General features: G+C 41.4%; 1 protein-coding gene across 5 annotated transcripts in view; it reads left to right on the top strand.

Annotated features, from left to right (window-relative positions):
- Nucleotides 1-10,086: 10,086 nt before the first annotated feature.
- The window catches only part of SMAD5 (SMAD family member 5), a 30,391-nt gene continuing 18,760 nt past the window's right edge, over nt 10,087-21,717 (top strand). For 2 of the 5 annotated variants that reach the window (XM_040078085.2, XM_040078086.2), the window contains exon 1: nt 18,434-18,499. The gene's annotated coding sequence lies outside the window, so the exon portion shown is untranslated. Of the gene's footprint in view, nt 10,182-18,424; nt 18,500-21,717 lie in introns of those variants that run through there. The other 3 variants (XM_040078087.2, XM_040078083.2, XM_040078082.2) reach the window with 3 other exon arrangements.

Raw genomic sequence — 21,717 nt, 5'->3', positions numbered from 1 at the left:
CCTGTGACAGTCTGCTGCACAGAAAAAAACAGAAAATACACAACCTGAGACTGAAATTCATTCATCTTACATATTATATAGAGAGATTTTTGTCTGTTCCCTAAGTTATGATTTATTGCACAGCTCCTGCTTCATGGTGTTTCCTTGGTCAGGCCAGGCTGATTAATTTCTTCACCAAAATCCTGCGGAGTTCATACCTGAAAGAGCTGATTAGCTCCTCTCTAGAGGGATCTCCTTCTGGGCTTACATACAACCATCCCTTCCCCCTGAACATTGGGCAGAGCTGAGCTGTGACCCCCATGGGTGAAGAGGAAGGAGCACATATTTTTCCAAGAGGAATTGAGAATATAAGTACTGTTTTGGAAAATGCATCCCATGGAAATATCAAATACAGCATTCCATGATCAGAGGCAGGTTCAAACCAACCTCACAGATCTTTAATATCCACAAAATTCAGATCCAGAAAGCCCCCAGCGTGAGCTGCTTCACTTTGCAGAGTGCAGGGATTTCCCCAGGGCTGCCAAAAGTCCCAGTTTCAAAACCATTTTGCAGAGGTATCAGGACATGTCTAATCCTTAAAAAAAAAACAAGTGGACATCACGGTGATTTAGTGAGATTCTTCCCCTTTCCCTTTCCTTTGTTAGAGTAGAATGAGCCTGGATGGACTGTTGTTTACAGTTCCTTACAGTGGGTCCCTTTTACTGCCAATGCCACAAATGATGTCATTTGTTTAGCGGGAGACTGACTATTAGAAATGCCAAATGTAATTAGGATCTTTCCTTTCAGCTGGGTTTCACAAACACTGATAGTGAGAAATGGCTCCTACCTTTTGAACTTTCAGACTAGCGGTGGGATCCTTGCCCTGAGAGGGCTCTTGGCAAAGGTTTCAACCTCGGGTGAGGAAAGGTTTCACACGGTATTTGCAATTCTCCTCTGAATTTGGGAAGTTCATAAGCTTTCAGCTGGGAGTGACGTCACTGGAAATGACTCCTCTCCTGGGTGAAAAACCCCTCATTAATCCCCAGAGGTTGTAGAGCCGAGGCTCTGCCTGCTTCAGGTCCTCCAAGTCTGGGAGAAATGGGGCTGAGCTTGGCCAGATGCTGCCAGCTGGTTTGGAGCCAGCGCGCTGGGATCCTACTCCACCCATGACACTTAGAGAGAAACAAAGGGTGTAAAGGGTGTGTTAGGGACAGGAAGAGGCGTGATGCTTGTGACTGTACTCCAGCTATTCTCTACTGTCAGAAGCCCCTGAGGGAGGAGGTGGGAGGAGGCCAGGGGAGAAAGGCCAGGAGCAGATGGCATTAATTTAGCGCAGCCCAAGGCTGTGCCACAATATGCAGAAGCTTGGTCCTTGTTTAGAACCAGCCTCAAAACCTGCCCTTGCAGGCTGCCCTTTTATCCATCATGACAGGAGAGGAAACTGGGCATCTGAGCCAGTCCTGAAATTCACCCAGCGAAGCTCCAGCTGACATCAGTCATGACGTTGTGAGCGTGCAGTGAAGCTCCAGGGGCCCATCCAGCGCCTGCTGACATCAGTGGAAACCTTTCAATGGACTTCAATAGACTGTGGATCAGGAGCTTGCTTCGTAATTGTGGGCATACATGGTTGTTCTGCTTGCTTCTTCTGACCAGAGATGGTAAAAGTGTGTACAAGACATCTCTTTAATGGCTCTGGCTGTTTCTTCCCCTGTGACACAAACACTTCTGTGTAGGACCCACTTCCTGGACACAGGGAGGAAGGAAACCCTAAGGAAGGAAGATGAACAGCACTCTGAGTCATGGCCTAAGTCTCAGCCTGCCTCTGAGCAACATGTGTCATGCTAACCATGAGTAAGGTTTAGGGCAAGGTGACAGCAGATGTTCCAGATTCAAGTCTTGTGAAGATATTGCTCTTAGGCTTTCAACTTCGCATTCAATAATTTATATCTAGAATATAAATTCAATAATTTGTATCTGGTTTTAAAGATGAACATCTGGAGGAACATATAATGTGGCTTAGGTAAGCAATGTTAACAGCAAGCACGGGTCAGTGCATAAGGCAAGATAATGAAGGCTGTAGCGCTGATCATGCGCCGTCCTGGTTTGATGCACCCTCAGAGTTGGTGGCTTTGGTCAACCCCTGAGAATTTCCAAAAGCAAAAACAAAAGTGAGCTGTGTAAGCCAGAAGGAAAAGACTTTGCAAGCTTTTTGTGACTTGACTTCAACTTGTGCATATACAAAACCCTTCCGTTGTTGATGTACTTTTTTAAAGAGTAGAGTCAGAAACACTCAGTAACTTCAGGCTTGAACTGCACTGTGAAAAGCTCTGAGGGAAGGAAAATGTCCTTTCCTCTTCTCCCTGATGATCCATTCTTGACCTTGTCACAGTCTCTTCCAGCCTTAGCCACCTGCTAAATGACCTTCACACATTTGATATTCTAAAAGGAGGTTTGGGTATTTCACTCATCAGAGATGTCCATTAATAAAAGGCTTGGTGCAGTTATTTAGCTGGATATGGTAATGAGATGGAATTCTTACAACAGAGTAAAAATGTCAAAGCTGACGTTTTCTTGTGTTGGAAACAGAATTCCGTGACAAAAATTTGAAGTTTTTCAGTAAAAGGGTACCCAATGGGGTTTTGACCCTGGTTTGACCATTGTTCTCTCCATCTAAATTCTGACACATTCAGCCTTCAAAGAAATTACAAAAGAGATAAAATTGTCACAGTTTGAGAAGAAATCAATACTCAGATGAAAGCAATGAAAATTTTTGAAAACAAAGGTAGCAAAACCTTGAACAAAGGTAAAAATTCTTTGTTAACATTTGGATCTCCAGCCTCAGATCCCTGCAAAAAGTTTGATAACTCAGAGATGTTCTTGTTTATTGCTTCTCTCCAATTTTTCATGGTCATTTGAAAGTTAAAACAGATCCCCCTCCTCTGGACAGTCTAGTACAGTGAAAGCAGCTTGTTACAAAACGTGGCTAGGAATGTTTAAATAAAAATATGTAGAATAAAGGAAGGAACTATTCATGATGCATCACTCCTCTGACAGAGGCTGTGAAGTTATTTCACCCTTCAACACAAGTGCTAAAACATAATGGAATCCCTACTGAGTGTTTTCATGCTTACCACAACAATAAAAAAAAAAAAAAAAAAAAAAAAAAAAAAGCATAACAAAATGCCCAGTGTGCCCCTAACTATTAGCTTGGATGAGTAAGGAGGCCAAGGGAAAACAGTGGCACTGTGGGAAATATTTGTGGCAAGGGAAGGAAACAATAAGTGAAAGTGATAAAAATGGATGATTCCCGCAGAACCACGCACCAGCCAGGCAGCTCTTTGTGCCCCGTGCAAGGAGGACAATCTGTAAGCACAACATCAACGTAGATTATGGGGATTTTCTCTGTTACCATAAAGAATTTTAACAGCCAGATTCAGATTTAGAAAAGGCCTACCGTCAGGAAAGGAGGCCATTTTTTCCTTACAAAAAAAGCCATTCAGCTTCTGAGCAAGACTATGTGTGAGATACTTGTAATGCACTTTTCAATCTATTCTTTTTGTCTTTCAACTTAGCTGAGAACATGAAATGGGCACAGATGCAGCACTGCAATGTGTAAAAGTGGGGCACTAAATAGTGCATTAACATAAAGCTGAATTCTGCTGTTGTTAATCAGGCCCTATTCAGAAAGAAACAGTGAAGCTTTTGCCTGCATAAAACCCACGTATGACTTGGCTTTTAATATACAATAATTCATTTAAATTTACTGAATCCACTGAACTGTATGAACTCAGAGTGGTTGCTCAGGTACACATTAATGGTGAACCACCTGTAAATAATGATTTGCTCCAAAGAAGTTATTAACTCTTACTGCTTTCTTTTCCTCTGATTTGCAGCACAGATTGTGAGTGCTTCTGAAGCCTTGCGTGTAATCTGATGTTTAAATGCAAAGAACCTATGAAGAATTGTCCTGAATTATTATCATTTACAACAAGGAAGTGAAGTTTTATGGAGGTTCCAAAGCCCTTCTGTACTCAGAAGATGGGATGGTTTAACTTTGTTCTCCCTTCATATTGATGTAGCTTCAAAACCACCCAATGGGAAGTGATGGTTATAGTGTTGTAAAACTGGTGGAAATGACAGGATTACTTTTGACTAACCACGGGGTTTTCCATGTCAGGAATTTGAACAGTCTGAAATCATTCCATCCTCAGACTTTTTTACCTTTTAGAAGAAAGGACTGAACAATATCTTCAAGGCTTATATGCAGATTATGTAAAGTCTGTGAAAGTAAGTGGAAAGGACAAAAGGCAGGCAATGGGGAGCAGTCAGCCAGAGGGACCTCTTCAAACCAAACCCAGTTTTCTTCAGCTTAGAAAAAGATGTTTATCAGTCAGATGAAGGGCAGGACCTGGGAAAGCCATCCTACTTAGCATTACGCTGTCTATAAATTTTTGAGCTACCAGCAGCACCAATATGCTGTAATTTGAGAGAAAACCCCAAAGTGCTCCTGCAAACTTCTCCGGCTCACTCCATTCTCCTGCATATGAACTTCCTGCAGCAATACCGGCCTGGAGGAGGGAAAGCCCACTCTCCCTCCACCTCTCTGGGCTGGGCCATCTCACTGGGGTACATTATGGATATGCTCCAGTGTGTGTGGCAGCTCAGGTGCTGGTTGTACCCACAGCCACCCGCCAGTTCTTGCAGAGGTGGGCTGCTCTAAACCGGCCGTGAATCACTCACAGCTCTTGGCTTTGAAGGTACCAAATTTCCTGTCTGACGTTCTCCCAATCCTGTTCAGTATTGTTGATCTTCAGCCAGGAATACATTTTCCTCTATGTGAAAATAATCGCAGTAATGTTCATGATATAAAAATGGAAGTGTGCTACATGTGTTCAAAGTATTTTTTCATACTGAGCCTTTGCTAATATTATTCATAGACTTAATTGCATGAAAACCAAAAATTCCAATTTTGCTGAGCTTGCTTTTGGTCTGGTTCAATAAATATTTACAGTGCTAGAAAATACTGAAAGTATTTTATTTCACATTAATTGAAGTAGCTATGACAACATAACACAAATTATTTCCTTTAAGATTGAATGGTGGTAAAATTGGCATTGTTTTAGGCCAGTTCACAGTTTGTATCAGAAATAGCTTTGCCAGTTCTGTAAGCTGGTTTATGCTCAATTTTTTCAATTGTTCTTTTACTTCTTTTTAAAATGGTTACTTCTCTGGTGAACAAATCAAGTGTTAATGACATTTGAAAGGGCTTTTTTTTTTGAGCCACATAAGGCTTAATAAAACCATATATTTTCATTTTATTGCTTCAGTGGGGCAAAGCTGTTAATTAAGACTGCCATGGTAAAGAAAACTGCTTTTTGGCTCTGCCTACCAAGTGGTTTATTCTGCTTATAAACAATTGGTCCCACTTAATGACTAGACCATACTGTATTTACTAGCTACTGTCAAGCATTCCCAGGCCTCGAAGTTTTATGTCTGTGAAACACTTGCATGTTATGATCTCACCTCATGATACAGAATCTCTCTATTCAAGTTTATACATGACGTGGAAAGTCTCCGAGATGTACTCTGAGGTGTAAAATTAGTGTAATTCCCCTGGAATGAAAGAGACGTGCCAATTTATATCAAGTGGAGCTATGGCCCACAATGTCTCAAAGACATTTGCTTTTGTCTAGAAAACAAGCAAACAAATGTTTTTCATTTCAATGGAAAACACCACTTATGTCTCTCCTTGCTCAAGTACAGAAGGAGATCAAAGATGGCACGAAGCCTCCTTGCAAGGCAGTGTTTCACTTCCAGACAATTAATATGATAGTATCAGGGAAATGAAAATCTATTCCTTGCCCAGGTGTTTCCCCTCATGGACTGGAAAACTACTTGGTTTATCATTTTTGGTCTTCAGGCAAAAAGGTAACTCTTATTTGCATGTTTGTCAGTTTCTGCTTGAGAGTACAAAATTTACTTAAAAACAAGCTCAGCCAGCTAAATGAAATGCCAATGGTCTTATTATCCTGAGAGAGCAAAGCACTTAAGTCCATTATTAAAATGAAGTTAATTGAATTTAAACATGTGCTTAAAGTAAAGGACAGCCATAAATACTTCACTGAATAAATGGGAGATTATTCTATGGTTAAATGTAAGCACTAATCAGTATTTTCCTAAAACTAAAGTTTATAGCCTTCTATCAGCAGTTCCAACTATCCCACTAATAATACCTGGCACTAAACCCAGAATTTTTCCAAGAAATCTGTTCAACAGCATGGAAATCAAGACATTGCTCGTACAATAAATTAGAAGAGCAGGTTTGAAACAGAACACATATATTAAAATCTGGGTGTGATGAGTTATAAGAAAGGCAGGAAAGAGCTTATTTCAAGCTGAATTGTGTGGCTCTCTCAGAAACAGCTCTTTGGCAATCTCGAATGGAAAAACCTCCTTGCTCTACAAAACCCTAAAATCTCAGTATTTAGGGGTAGTGGGAACAGCAGAGCAACTATAACTGCTCTGTGTCTGTACACCCAAGATACTCTGCATCAGGGCAGCCTTTGGAACAAAAAGTGTGGCTTGAATTATAAGCTTGAGCCCTGAAATTGCCACTGATATATCTGACTAATTTTGGACATGAGGCATTTTGTAGCTGAACCTAATTTTCTTCATATTTCTAATAGCAATGCAAATGCTTTCCTCTTAGAAAGTGGAATGATCAAATATTCCTCAAGTATATTGCCATCCTTTTGAGCTGGACCAAAGAATCTCTGGCCTACATCTCTTCTATTGGTCTATATAAATTTGTTAAAGTACCTCATGAAATACGTTGTATTTTACTGCTACTTTAGAGAAGGAGGAGAACAGACAAAAGAAGTTCAGCTGCAACCCCACCTCATCACTGTCAAAACTCAAGTTTTGGAAGCTGTTTTTCCATTAGATGTTCCTCACTGGCAATACTGTTTCAAAAGGATTTTTCTTCCATCAAACCAAACTTTTCAAATGCCAAATGCTTGTTCTGCCTGCTACCATTTTCTCTTCACGGAAAATGCAAAAAAAAAAAGCCTCTCTCTCTCTCTCTTTTTTTTTTTTTTTTTTTTTTTTTTTTTTTTTTTTTTTTTTTTTTTTTTTTTTTTTTTTTTTTTTTTTTTTTTTTTTTTTTTTTTTTCCTCTTGTTTGGCATGAAGGGAAGTTTCCCATTACTACGCAGCCTTGGTATAACTGGAAGGGACCAGATACCTGTTTCAAAACATAACTTTTGTTGTTGTACATAGTGATACAAAAATGTGGATGAAAAGACGCAACAGGGTTTGCTCACTCGGTACCTGCACTGGGCCATGAGCTCACCTAGTCATGCTCTACCATGCTGAAGCTTCACTAATTTGAGGTTTCTATTTAAATTACCTTTAATGTGGAATTTCTAACAATAGTTTCTTAATGTAGATTAGAATAATTGATGCATTTTTGAGTTGTAAACTCAAAACTTAGAGTGTAAACTCATTACTGACTTTTTGGAATGTTTGCTTCTGAGCTTATTGAGAAAGCCAGAGTGGTACATAAATTTAAAAAAAAAAAAAAATCACAGTTTTTGAATAGAAGACTTTTATCCCTATTAACAGATGTCTTTATATGTGTAATTTATGTACATGTAAAATATTTGTAGAATGGTGGAAAGGTAGAACTGGGGTATCACACAATTTAGAAAAATTCAGACCAGAATTTGTAATACTATAGACAATAAAAAATGACTGCAGTGAGAGATGAGCTCCGGAATGACAAACAGTTCTGACAGCATGTGAAGAACATGAGTGTGACCCTTGCAGGCAGGATCAAAGGCCTGTCTAGCTCAGTGTCCTGTCCAACAGCCACAACAGGGATGCCCAGAGGAAGAATGCAAGAGCTGGGAAAACAGTGGTGGCACGGAATCCTCACCCACCAATTCACAGCCACGGGACTTCCGGAGCCAGAGACCAGTGTCTTGTATTTTTTGACTTTTAACGGGCTTTCCTTTTGTGAATTTGCTCTGTCACCAGTTTTGGTTTTTGAATTCACGTAGACTTTTAGTATCCATAAAGTTTGGTGGCAGAAATTTGAACTCATTGTACTTTGAAGAACTACCTTTTAATTCTCAAAAGCCTGCAGCTAAGCTTTCTTCCTCCAGAACTTGAAGACAAAGGCTTTTCTTTCACCTTTTCAACTGGGGCTTTGTGCAGATGTCTTTAATATCCCTTTTCAGCTGTTTCTTTTCCAGATGGAAGAGACTATTTAGGCATGCTCTGCATGGGACACATCTGATCTTCACATCACTCCTTTTGGCCCTGTCTGTACCTCTACCAGACACAGCATTCCTTCCTTGAGATAGAGAATTGGCTCTCTGTCTGGAATCTGTGATGCAGGTGCACCAGGAATTCCCAGCATGGAATCATCTTTGCTTTGTTTGCTCTTGCCTTTGTAGCAATTCCTGATGTTCAGTGCACTCCTTGGTGATCAAACATTGGTCCAATACCTGCACTGAACTATTACAAAACATAGCTAGTGGGTGATAATATGTTAGATCATTTAATCTTGGATGTTGTTTCACCCCCATGTGTGTTACTTTGCATTTATATCTAGACTGGATTTCATCTCCCTTCTTTTTCCCACTCGTTATGGGAAACTCGTCCTTCAGTTCTTCACACCAGATCCTCATCTTCACTTTCCTACATGGCTTTGTTATCCACAGCTCATCTAAGTGCCTTTTCCAGCTCACCCAGTGACACACTGAGCAGCACCAATGGGCACTTTCCCTGCGAAATTCCGCTTCTTTTGTTGTGAAAAGGAACCAGAAACTGCCACTCTTTGCTGCCTTTCTTTTGAGTGGTTATACCTTTTAGAGACCATTACCTTCTCTTCCCTGGCAGATAATCTTCCCTAAGAAAAATGGGAGACGTTTCCAAGAGCCTTTTAGAAATCCAGGTTGAATACACCAAGAATATTGTCTTCCCCACACTCTGGCTGAATCCTTCAAAGAAAACCAAGAGTAATCTGCAAAGTCTGACTTTTCTTTGACAAGCCAACACCTCACAGAGGGTCTTCACCTTCCCTTCCACTGCTGGCTCAAGTCTTTTCAGAACATTGATGTTCTGGCAAGGGAAGTCAAGCTTGCAGTGTGAGTGAGACACAAAATTTCTCCCTAACTGGGGTCTGAGAGGGTTGAGCTGGTCATTCATGTACAGCTCTAGTCATCTTCATGAAGAGCATGGGCTAGTGATTCGCCATAATCATAATAATTTCATAATTTTAATTAAAAATGTTTTGATTCTGTAAGCATCTAATTGCATAAATTCGATTTTCTGTTTTAAGTGGTTCTTCTATGGGGTGCAGCTGTTCAACTCTTCCTGTTAACTGGACTTTGGAACCTCTGTGAGTTCTGTTGTCAACAAGACTAATCAGTTTTTATTGTGTTTGGCTCAGTAGATACACAGAGAATGATCTTTTTCAGACCTGTATTCTCATTTACAAATGTTACTCTCCATTTCTGCCATCTTGGTTATACACACAGTAAAATTCAAACACGGGCTTGGTATAAAGATAATTCATACTTTGTTATTTTTACATGAAAAGCACCATTATCCTAATTAAACTTCCTAATTTTGAGATGTGTGTTGATGTGAGCATAGACATAGCATGTGAATACCTTAAATATGTGTGTACATATGTATTTATACATATTATACATGCATAAACACATTTATATCCATTAAAAACTCAGATTTGCGCCTATTCTTTTTGCGCAGAGAGACTTAATGCAAAGAATCAATGCACCGTGATTACAGTCCCCGTTTTGCAAACTAGATAAATTAATCCCCAAAAGGGATCAGCGTGCTCTGCCAAAGCCAGGACTTCCACCGGCAAAATCCCGGGACTGGAGGAAAGGCACAGCACAAAAGATGGCTGCGTTGCACGGGAGCGAAGGGCGATATTACAGGATGAAAGCAGGAAGCAAAAATAGACCTGACACACGAGTTTTGCTGAAAGTTTTTAAGCGGGGATGTGGATTCTCCGCCGGCAGCTCGGGGGTGTCACCGCCCCGTCCCCGCTGCCGCGGACCCCCGGCAGGGCAGGGCTCCTCCCCCGGGACACAGGGGAACGGGGATCCCTTGGAAGGGGGACTGACAAAATACAGGGGCAGAAAATGGAGCTGCAGTAATTGCTGGAAGGTAATGCTGTGTTCATTCCTTACTGCCTTTTGTTGTTGGTGGTGTTGGGTTTTTTGTTGTTTTTTTGTTACGCGAGCCTGCCGGCCCCACTGCATTTGTTAGGCTTTGAAGTACGTTGTGCAGCAGGGAAGGAGATCCGCGGAGATGGCGTCACTTTATAAAAGTTTCCAGATTTTACCGAGCTTCTTGGTTGTGGTGGTGTTTTTTTTTTTTTTTTTTTTTTTTTTTTTTTTTTTTTTTTTTTTAAATGGTTTTTGTTTAAGAGAGGGAGTTGTAATGCAAGCAGGCGATGTGGCTGAGATCTAAATATACCCTGAGATAGCGACACCGATAGCTGAGGCTATTGTTAACTTTTGGGATTCCAATTACATCCCGCAATGTTAAATATTTATTTAATTACCGGAGGGACAGCAGGAATTCTTGTTGACTCCACTAATGCCGGCAGAATAGTGCAGTAGGGGAGAGTTTTTTCTCCTGCCCTCCCCCATCGCCCCCACTTCCAAATCTAAATAGCTGTGGACAAGCACAGGCTGGAATACGAACATTAAGGGGGAAAAAAAAATGTTTCAGCTTTGTTTTAGGAGTTAAATTTCAGTCGGGTAAGCAAATTATATTGCATGTATTTTTCCGTATCTTCAGCTCACTCCAAACATAACATTCCAAAGGATAAAATCTGTTACAAAATAAAACTGACTTTGTGACAGCTGAACTTCTACGCAGAGTCTAAAAATTATCTAAAAGCACCTCGAGAATCCTAAATGTCATTCCCAAGATGTGGCGAATTGTAATTACAGTTGTGAACTATTTTAGTGGCAGTGACTTACACGGGGCCCAGCTAAGCAGCTGGAGCATTTATGAATTTATTCTTTGCCCTTTACAGTGTTACATACAAAGGTATTTAGACAATAACAATACTAATTTATTTCAGATTAGAAAAAATGTAACCAAATTGAAAATGTGTGTTGTTTGCTTTTTGATTTTCCTTCCTGTACCTCCTTTTGAAACATATGTCATAGGGCAGTGCTTAAACAGTGCAAGAAGACTCATCAACAGTAAGATAGTGAGTGAGAAAGAACATTAACATTACTATATTACTGTTTTATGATTTTCTCATCTTACTGGATTTTCTGAGAACTTTTGGGTTTAGAAGATGATTCCCTCTTCTCCTAGCCAAAAAAACCCCAAAAAAAAAAAAAAAAAAAAAAAAACCACAAAAAAAAAAAAAAAAAAAAAAACAAACAAAAAAAAAACCAAACCCCCCCCCCCCAAAAAAAAACCTCAGTGGAAATTTTAATAATAGAAAGCAAATAGCTTGCAACATGCAACACACTGTCCAAAACCTGTACTACACTATGCCCAAAAGCACTTTAATTTACAATAGACATTATTATGCTTGTATATGCAGATCTTGATATGGCAGAGGAAATTATTAAACCCAACTATTTGGTCATGAGGCTGGAAAAAAAAAAAAAAAAAATGTGTCCCTAAGTGTGCCACAAAATTTAAATGCAAGTCATAAAGGCTCAGCGCCCTGTAACTTGGTGACTCCGTTGGAATTACACCCAGAAGGAGAAAGTCAGGTCCTGTCAGTTCGTACATGAGAGAGTCTGAGTGCTCTGCACTGCCATCACTAATTGTTTTGTGTTGGGAAATCCTGAGGTGATAAAACGGCTGTTAGAAAGTTGGCTTGTGAGTAATTAAGTGTAGGTCTAGCTATTAAAACCTGATTTGTTACTCATAGGTTACACTCAACTGTGTCGCCTTCTCTCCAGATACAGATAAACTCAGTGTTCTTTTCACTGGTCTAGGCCAAAAGTGGCTGTGTAATGAATGGAGAGATGTCAGCTCTGGGTCTGCTTCACACATACACAGTGGGAAGAATTACCTTTATCATAGGAGATACAGTTACTGTAATAGAGAGCTTCTATTTCAAACCGCTCCTTTCTCCTTTCATTTATTTCCAGAGGAAATGCTGGACGATCATACCCCTTTTCATTTAAAGTTTAAAATACTTATTTTGCTCATAATCAAAACTCCACTTCTCAAAAAAAAAATTAATTTCTGTTTCAGAGTGTCTCTGTTTACTATACTCAAGCTTCTCCATAGAGTGGGTGTAACCAGGAGAAGAATTTGGCCCATGATGTGAGCTAAATTTTCAGCACTTCCACTATTTAGAGCTCTGTTGTGCTAAAAATAGTTCTCCTGTGGTTTTGGCCATGGAGCCACAAATGCAAGTTTTCAGTGCACAGTTATTGTGGATGCTGGCTCCTTCTATTGCTGCAACAAATGGATGACACAGCTCATGACAGTGTCAGTAGATGATTATGTTGAGTGTGAGGCCACATGTCAGATCTCCTCACTGTCTGAAGTGAGCATGTGTCCCACCCAAATGCCAGGGACCACCAAAAGGGACCATGTTTGGAAGGCAGTGCTTGGGCTGGGCACTGAAAAACCCTAGGAAAAACTGAGACTGTGCAGGAGATAATGTTAAAGAATTCACCCATAAATCTCCATGTTTGGCTAATGGTATGGGATGTAAAACAAATGGAGGGAAGGGAGTAAACCTTTAGGAAAGGAAGATGCAATTTTGTTCATGGCTAATTTGAAGCCCAGTTTTCATCAGAGAAAAAAGCTCATAGTGATCACAGGGTTATGGTACACGCAAGGATTTCACTGTGATGTCAGATTCATCCTGTTTCTGTACTACGTATTCTATCCCAATTCCATGGTCCAACTTCTCTGTTGTCCATAGGAAACTGGTCTGATTGTTGCAGACAGCTTTGAGGAGGCAAGGGCCACCTTTTTTCTGAGCTTGGCAGTGGGTGTCAGACTCCAGAAAATGTTCTTGTAATGTGAGTTCATATTCTGGAAATAGCTGAAAATCACTGATTAAGAGGAATGAGAGCACTGCATGTTTCTGTACTGCTGATGTGATGGTGAGGGCAAGCTGGGGATGGTCCAGAAAAATAACACCAGAGGAATATTCAAAGGAATCAAGCTGTTCAAAACTATCTTCTTTATCATTTCCTCTCTGAGAGTGCTATATTGTGCTCATCAGCTGGGACATATTTTCCATTTCTCTGGGAAGGTTTTCACCCTGTTCCAAGAAGATTTCATTTGGGAGCACTCTGCCTTGACTGGACTCTATCCACAGGCGTCAATGGATGGTGGTTCCCACTCTGATGTGGATTTTGTGACATTCTCAAGCAAATGCTCTTATTCATTCCTTCATCTTACTCTTCCTGCAGTGTCCTTTTTCCTTTCTTAGGGTTTTGCCTTTTTAGTTTTTTTTCAGACCTTTTTTTTCTTGAATTGTGTGATCAGTTTTGCATCCTAAGCGACTCAGATCTCTTGAACTGGATATATTATCCCCAGTATATTCACAATTTTATTCTGTGGAGTGAAGCTGAACCTTCAAAACCTCTACATAATTGTGTCTTTGTTTCTACCATCCCCATAGATGTTCCACAGCATTATTCAGCTACGTATCTCAGCCCATTTCTTCTTCCAGTCTAGGAAGGAAAGTTTGCAGCTTTAAACTTGCTGGGAAGAATGCATTTGGCTTGCCTTCCCTCTCTCCTACAATTTCATGTTAATGTCTTCTATCTGTAGCTTCAGGAAACAAGACTAATTCTTCTCTCTCTTTCTCTGTGAGTTATCATGCAAGGTACCCAGAAGCGTGGTGGCAACAATAACAGGGTACTTAATTTGAGAATTAGCTCTGGAGATTCAAAGGCCATGAGCCAGTGAGTGTAACTTCGCAGGAGTCTACACCTCCGACAGCCTTGTAGATAAACATTTTAGTATCTTTCCTCCAGACACTCAAGGTTATTTCCATTTTCTTACGTATGTGGTGCAAGGTACACAGCATTTGTATTGTCTGCTCAGGAGGCAGGCTCTTAGCACCTCCTGTGCCTGTTCTCAGCCTGCTGTCAATTGTGGGCTTATTTAAGAGAACCAAATGGCCAGAGCGAATGCCACCTCCCTCTCTTCTTGCTGAACTCTGCTTAAACACAACACTGTTTTTCTGCCTCAAAAATATACATAAAGGTATGTATAGTATGTTAGCCCCTCCTTAGCCTTTCCCACCCTGAAACTTTTCAAACAGGGATGGCATGTTCCTCTCTTGACTGCCAAAAAAAAAAAAAATAAATTCCTTTCTCAGCATTTCCCCCTTCCCCCATTTCTTCTCAGCTGACAGCTGCGGGAGTGGAACTTTCTTGAGCTATCCTATCCATTTCCCCCAATTCTGTTTTTAAGCTAGATTTGGTTTAAATATCCAAGCCATCTTTCACACTACAGGATTTTTTTTTAACATAAAGCAAATGCTTAACGTGGGTAGAGACATGGCAATTGTCTACATATAGTTCTTTTTCTTTTTAAACAACATTCCACCTTCTTGCTCCAGCAGTTTAGAAAGTTGATAGAGAATGAAATTGAACAATACAGCTGTTTAAGAAGTTACAGGAAGGCCAAAGTTTTGTAATAAAGCAACTGTTTCTCAAGACTATTTCCTTATAATTCAAACAATCTATTTGATTTTCATACTAATTCACTTCAAACCAAATAAAAATTTCATTAAGAAATATAGGAATTGTATTCAAAACCTGGACAGTAAAATGAAAAAAAAAAAATGGATTTTAGGATAGTTCACACTTCTCAACCATGGAAGACCTGATAGCTGTAGGAAGTTCTTCTGTTGGCTGTTTTGTACTTTGATCAGATTTTGAGGTTATCTCTCAGTGTGACATAAACACCTACAGTAGCTCAGCTTTATGGGAAGGTGTTTTTCCACCCTCATTGCCATTAGCCTGTGCAAAAAGGCTGCCTTTACAAGGCAGGCCCCAAAGCATAAACGTGTACAGTTGTCTCTGCAGAACCTAACATAATTTAATAATTAAAACATTCAGGTAAGGGGGAGGTTAGCTAGTTGTTTTTTTCCTTGTATTAACACAGCTGCATGTATGTATGCTGGAAAATCTGTGTTTGACAGTGATAAAATAGGATCGATGGTTCCATGAGTTGTGAAATTCAGGAATTTGTGAAATCACATGGTTTCTGGAAAATGTGCTCAGGGTGCTTTAAGTCTCCATGTTGTCCTTTTATTGAACTTGATATCTTATTAGAGTGGACCCCTGGGAATGGGGCACTCCATCCAAATGATGGAGACCATGTATGGACAGGCAGTGTTAATTTTCTTGTGGCCTTAAGGGAATACATATGAATCATCAGATAGCCAATGTAATTTATTTTGTATTTTATCTGTCTCATTGACTATAAAGAGATAATTTGATTTCGGACATTTGGGGTTTGCCCATTCAACATTAGTCTATGACAAAATGTCATGGAAAAAAAAAAAAGGAAACCTATTTTCCAGACCAATTATCATATTCCCTGCTAACACACTCCAAAATAGCCTCTGCATTGTGCATAAAAATTACTATTTTGTGAGAAGGGTGTGCCGCAAGCAGACATGTCTCAATTGCCTGTAGTTTTCAATGGAGGATTTTTATGAAAACTTAATTTTGGAAATCTTAGTGTTTTCCTTATCTTCCCATACTCTTGTATGCACACCTTCAGCTTTCCTCATCACTGGAACTCTGAAACCTCCGCAGCAGGAAGTGCATCGGAGCTCTGGGATGTAGATTCACCCAGCAGTATACAACTGTTTTGTAACTCCTCAACAGAGGAGAACATTTTGTTTTCTAGAGACATGATGGTTGGCACATGAACAACACCTAAAATGCCTGCTGCCAATTTGTTGTTTGTTACTTGGTTTATTAATTAAGTTACACAAAAGATTTGGAAAAAGGCCAACGGTTATTGTTGGGTTGTTTTTTGGGTTTTTTTTTTTTGTCCTGTATTTTGGACTGCCTGGCCAAAGCAGAACAATTGCTGGTGCAGAGATACAGAGGAGTCCCCAAAGGTTAGCTCTGTTCTAGGACTAAATTACACCAAAGCCTTGCGCCTTGACTGCTGCCATGAACTTTAGTAGAGATATCCTGTTGAACTATTAATTGACTTCTTAAGAACTTCTGTTTACATGCAAAATAATCAAGAGCCACGTAGTTTCCAACCAGAAGAAAACTTCTTTAAAGCTCAAATATACTTGAAATTGAAATTTCAGCTTGGCTCATTTGATATTTTTTCCCTATTTCTATCAACTTTACATTGTTTTTTATTGATTTTTTTTTTTCTTTTTGGTAGATGTTTTACCTTTAAGTTACACAAATAAAATATAGAGTTTCATGTGGCTTCTTTTTAGCTTAATTATATATGTATTTTTATATGTATATAGAATCACTTTTCATTACATTTGCATACTTCTGTTTTTTTCCAAAAGGAATCCAATAGCAAGATTCAGCTGGCATGCCAGATACAATTGGCATGCCAGATTTCTAACTGTAGTTACATGTTCTACAGCAGAGACACAAATTTATGTACAAATGATGGGTTTGCCCCATATATCTGTTCCTACACAAATGTTTTTGACCAGAGGAAGAAATTCTTCTGTAGAAATTTCTGTAATTTTCAGACTAGGATTCAGCATAGTTCAGTAGTGTGTCTGAAGCTGATCAGCCTCCTCTGAGGAAAGCAGCCTTTGGGTTATGAAGTGATTGTCCTGTAGGAAAAGTTTGCTCTTAAAATCACTTTGTGAGCTGAAGTGTGAAATACTTTCCTCTAGTTGTGGATGTTCCTGTTGCCCATATAAAGTTAAAATTTTTGAAAGCCATCAGAGTTCCAACCTCAACAATAGTTTGTGGTGGGTGGTTCCACCTGGTCCTGAAGAGGAGCGTTGGGTTTGGGTCAGCCTTGCACACATCCATCCACAGCACCTCATCTCTTATAAGACAAACATGATCTGGCCAGTCCTTCCATGCCATGAGAGACTTCTGCATGGACAACTGATTTTTATAACTGATTTCAGTGGAAGAAAGCACATTCTTTAGCTTTAGTGGAAACTGAGCTGCTTGGAGTTCCAAACGTCAGTTGTGTATTGAGAGGAATTTGAAAAATGAACATTTTCTTACATCGATTCATGGCATGGAATCCAATTCTTTTTTAATATACCCTTATATCTAATAATTCACTCAGTTAAAAATGACAAGAAGCACTTGTGCCTGCAGTATGCTTAACCAAGGTCAGACACTGCTGTGGCACACTGCATGTATTTTTGGCCCAATATCCCTCTGAAAATTTCTTCTGTGCAGTCCAAAAGCAGCTTTGAGGCAACAACGCTCATCTCCATGTCACACGATAACAGTAAGAGTTTGTCCCGTAGGGCTTTTATAGACAGTAGGAAAATCTTCATCTGTGCAGTCCTTTCTAGAGCCATTCTTAACAACGCTGACACAGTTTCCTGAAGTTTACTGAATATTTTAGTAACTTTTTCAGAGAGGCAGCACCCTGAAGGACCTCAACTGCCCCAGCATATTGTGGATAACACCCAGTCCCACAAGAGATGAGGCTCAGGAGGGAACCATCCCACTCTCTACAGCTCTGAAAAGAGGTTGTAGCCAGGTAGGATTTGGGCTCTGCCCAGGGGCAGTTAAGTGACAAGAAGATATAGTCTTAAGCTGCACCAGGGGAGGTTCAGGGTGGGCATCAGGAGGAATTTTCTTCGCAGAGACGGTGCTCTGACATTGGAAGAGGCTGCCCGGGGTGGTGGCGGAGTCACTGTTCCTGGAAGTGTTTAAGGAAAGACGGAACGTGTCCCTCAGTGCCACGGTCTGGTTGCCAGTGGTGCTGGTTATAGGTTGGGCTCAGTGATCTCCATGTCTTTCCAACCCAAGAGAGCCCGTGACTCTGTGAAAACAGCCCCCGTGCCCAGGCCGGTGTCAGCCGCCGCAGGGCAGCAGCACACGGTACCGGGGGAGAGCGCCGGCCCTCGGCCCCAGCAGCGCCCGCCATCGCAGCGGGACCTTCGGGGCATTTTCTATCCCTCCGCTACGTGGTACGTTACTTCCCGGACACCGAACCCCGCACGCTTATTTCCTGGTTTATTATTTGCATTTATTTCTCTCCCTTTCACGGAGCGGGGCCAATTCCCCGCGGGGCCCCTTCCCACACGGCACCCGGGCCCGGCCCGGCCCTTTTCCCGCTTCCTCCCGCCGCCGCCGTGGCGCGCGCGCGGCCCCGCCCCTCGCGCACATCCGGGTCCCGGCGCTGGCCCCGCCGGCCCCGCCGCCGCCGCCGCCGCTCCCGTCCCGCCGCCTCCCCGGCAAAGTTTCGCCGCAGCAGCAGCAGCGGCGGCCGCGGCCCAGCCGGCGCCTCACGGACACCCGCCCCGGGGAGGCCGCCTGCTCCGCGCCGGGTGGGTCGTGTCGGGGCGGTGGGATGGTGGGGTGGGGGGTTTGCGGGCCGCGGGGTCGCGGCGCTGCTAGTCGGGTTCCGGGCGGCGGCGGTGGCGGTGGTGGGGGAGACGGGGCCGAGGCCTGGAGCGGGCCCGCGGTGCCGTGGGGGGTCCCGGCGGGGCGGGAGGGGACGGGGAGCGGCCTGCGGGGGAAGGAGCAGCCCCGGCAGGAGAGGGGAGCGCGGGGCCGCCCGCGGGGCTGCTCGGACACGCGTGGTGCCGGTACAGGAGCGAACATCGCCGTGCTCGGCAGAGACTCGAGGGGGTTGTTTCTTATGTTTTGTTTTTGGGGTTTTTTCGGGTTTTTTTTTCGGTTTTTTTGTTTGTTTTGTTTTGTTTTTTGAGACGAGGAGTCTCTTAGCTGGAGTCAGGCCTGGCCGAGCGAGGGGAGAGCAACAAACACGTTTGCAGGCACTGGTGAAGAGGCGGGAGGCGATATGAGCGCTCACACACAAGCACACACACACACAGCTCTCTCACAAACACACACACACACAACTCTCTCACAAGCACACACACACAGAGCTCTCTCACAAACGCACACGTCTCACAAACACACACACACGTCTCACAAACACATACACACATCTCTCACACACACACACCTCTCACACATGTCTCACAAACACACACACACAGAGCTCTCACAAACACACACATGTCCACCTTGGCCTTTCTCGTGTGCGCCCAGCCCTGACAGCTGCTGGACGACAGATGCACAGCTTCGGTGATTTAGAATGGCAATTTTTGTCTTCTGCGGGTTGTAAATTTAATAGAGGAAATATGCTCTTGCGGTTAAGAGCACAAGACTGGAAATCAAGTGATCTGTGCGCTGTTTCCAGTTGTGGGGTTTCTTATGTGACCTTAAGGTAATTGAATGATACTTTGTAGGAAAATGAGATAGGGAAGAATTGATTCAGCAGTGGTGTTGAATGTACTATTGAATAGCTTCAGTAATAGTTCTTGAGTTTCTTGGTAGAATAGATTTAGAATTTAGAATAGATTTAGAAATTCCATGCAGTGAATCACTTGGTCTCGCTGCTTTAACAAAACCTCCAAGGAATAACTGTCAGAATTTGCATCAGGAAAGTTTTGTCTGTCATGGGAAATTAGATTGTCAGTATATGATGGTTTTAGATGAAATCTCTTGCTGGTTTTCATTCCTTCATTAATTTCAGATAATTAGCCTTCCATGGGTGGCTTTAAAATGCTAAAAACTGAAATGAGCATACTTCGTTGTGTGTGTCAGTTACAGAAGTTCTGCCCTGAATATCCATCCTCCTGGTATTCTGAGGAATCACAATTTGACTGGAGTAAAGACAAAGGTGCAAACACTTACAGTCATGTGCCTGTGCTCATCAAAACCTGTAATGCTTTATGAAGTTGGCAGCTAGTGGTGGTGGAAGTTAATAGAAGCAGCAAATAACTTAATTGAAGATGTTTCATAATTAGTGTGTTGTAACTTTCGAGAGTGCCCTGTCTGTGTTGGATTTAATGTCTTAATCCCTACCGTTTGATAGTGGTTTGCTTTTACCTCTGATATTATTTTTTTTTTTTTTTTTTTGCTTGGCCTTGAAATTGCTGCTAAGTGCCTAATGCCACTTACTTCTGCAAAATAAAACTCCGGCAAACCATATGCACACTGGGATACCTACATTTTTCAAACCCTTCTTTTCCTTTCAAATGTGGAGGACATACGTTTGAGATAGGAATTTTCTCTTTTTCTGAAGAGGGCTTTCCTAGTGGAAGCCGAGAGGGACAATCATGATGGGGCTGAGAAGTGGAAAAGAAGAAAGAGAGGCTTCCTGTGCATTTCTTTCTCTTGATGACAAAAAGCACGGTGTGCTACTGTGTACAGCTGTGGTGACTGAGTTTTCATATATATCTTTTTGTTTGTTTGTAGTTTTATACACTATAATTGTTGACCCTGTACTATTCTGTACTTGTTAGGAAGTCAGATTTTAAATCTTGCACCTGGAATGGGTGATCTGTTCAAAGTTTTTATGATCACAGAATATTATTTGAGCTAGAAAAAAATGTGTCCCAAGGTGGAGTGCTCATGTTCAGTTAAGGAACTTCTGGGGTTTATTTGAATGTTCTTTGCAAATTATGTTGTGATCTTTAATGCTTCAGAGGACACTTAATTGCAAAAAACTGTCCTCTGTATTTTCTTTATAGATGTCTAAGGAGAATGCTAGGAACTCTTACTGCTCTTGACTGAATAACATACCTGCAAAAATACTGTGGCAATTCTGTGCGAGTCCCTGTGTCTTCCCTTCCTCCAAGTTAAGGCCTTGTTGGTTATATTCATGTTTGTTGTTTTTTGTTTTGTTTTGTTTTTTTTTAATTAAAGTACAAGTTTCTTCAAATGTCTGATAGATTTGGTGAAATGAATTTTATTTTAATCCGTTAATGTTTCTTTAAAGATCTTCACTGATTTTTTTTTAATAACAGGTAAGGAGCTCGTGTTCAGAATGAGAAGATTTGTTCTTGTGTGAGCTGAGTGCACTTGAGATATCTTCATGGCTAACGATAAACAGCTCATTAAAAGCAAGTTGAGCAGTAATTTAACACTTTTGCCGTTATCATTAGTCACAGTGCAAGTTCCTGCACTGTTTTCTGGAAGCCTTTTTAGCTGTGTTCCTGTGACCACGTAGAAACGTTTGGCTGGCACTGGAGCGCGCTTGACCAGTGTGGGTTGGCAAGGTGCAGGGCGCTGCCTGCCAAGTCTGGATCCCTACTGACCTACCACCAAGGTTGAGCCTGCCAGCACTGTCATCCTTGACAGAGGATCTTTGTCAGAGTCCCTGCTACTGATACACCAACTATGAAGTAGTGTCTCTGAATTCTGGGTCAGTGGATGTCACAAACTGACAAATTTAGAATACTTTGCCATTCATTCATTCTGTGCAAGGGGAAAAAAAAAAAAACCAAAACTTGCTGAATTACTATTGTTAGTGTTCCCTCCAATCCTGTAGCTTTTGTGAACTTGTCACAGGCTTAATGCAATTCAGTTGGAGTGGAAGTGTATACACACACAAACACGTCTACATCTTTATTTTTCTTCTTCTTACAAAGCTTTTTGAGTATCTCATTTTCCAGGATATACTTTTTGTTGCCAACTTGAGGTATTTAGAATCTTTGTCTTTATTGAAAGTCTTGCACATGACCATCTAAATTTTT

Source organism: Hirundo rustica, chromosome 14, assembly GCF_015227805.2.
Source record: "Hirundo rustica isolate bHirRus1 chromosome 14, bHirRus1.pri.v3, whole genome shotgun sequence".
Classification (NCBI taxonomy): Eukaryota; Metazoa; Chordata; class Aves; order Passeriformes; family Hirundinidae; genus Hirundo; species Hirundo rustica.
Note: the sequence above shows the minus strand (reverse complement) of the source record. Positions and strands in the feature narration are given on the sequence as shown.